Source organism: Choloepus didactylus, chromosome X (genome assembly GCF_015220235.1).
Source record: "Choloepus didactylus isolate mChoDid1 chromosome X, mChoDid1.pri, whole genome shotgun sequence".
NCBI classification, from domain to species: Eukaryota; Metazoa; Chordata; class Mammalia; order Pilosa; family Megalonychidae; genus Choloepus; species Choloepus didactylus.
The window spans coordinates 136676979-136677867 of record NC_051334.1 but is presented as its reverse complement, the minus strand read 5'-3'; positions in this window follow the sequence as shown (position 1 = coordinate 136677867).

The window sequence follows — 889 nt, the reverse complement described above, 5'->3', positions numbered from 1 at the left end:
ATCTCTATTCAGCTCATCTTCATGCTCCATTTGAGTTTTATCATTTTATCCCTGTAGTTTTATCATTTTATCCCTAGAGGTCTTGTGTCTTCTTGATTAAGTAAATTCCTAGATATTTTGTCTTATGGGGACTACTGTGAATGGTACCTTTTTTTAAATTATATTTTTAATTGGTTATTGCTGCATGAGAAAATGTTATTGATTTTTGTATCTGACAATCTTGCTTTTCCTAGTTGTAATGATTTACTGATTCTACTGATCCTTCTATGTAAAAGATCAAATCATCTGCAAATAATGAGGGTTTTAACATTTCCCTTATGATCCTTTAACATCTTATTTATAGCAATCCTGCAAAACTGTGTTAACTGTGGTAATAGCTGGCTGTTTTGTCCTCCTCTTGATCTTTAAAAAAATGTAATTGTTATCCCATTTAATATAATAATTACTGTAGCGTTTTGAACATTTATCAAGCACCCCAGTTTTCTAAGTTTTTACAAATAATTATAAATAGACATCAAATCTTACCAAATGGTTTTCTGCATCAATTTTAATTAAACCCAGTAGTATATTCTGTGGTGATTTACATTGATAGATTTCCTGATGTTGAATTAACCTTGTTTTGCCTGGATAAATCCTATGTGATAATGATTTTTTAAAATATTTTGTTGTATTCAGTTGGCTGCCCTAATATTTGCCCTACTCTAGTTTCTGTAGTGCAATGGTTGTCTCAAGGAGATGTAGGGTAGAGGCAAAATGAAAACATAAACCTCTTTTTTTCTAGCTATTACCCTCACTACTTCTTCCAGCTAACTTTTGCACCAGGCTTACACCTCCCTATCCCACCCCACATACATAAGTTTCTGTCTTCACAGGATTTTTTTTTCCTTTT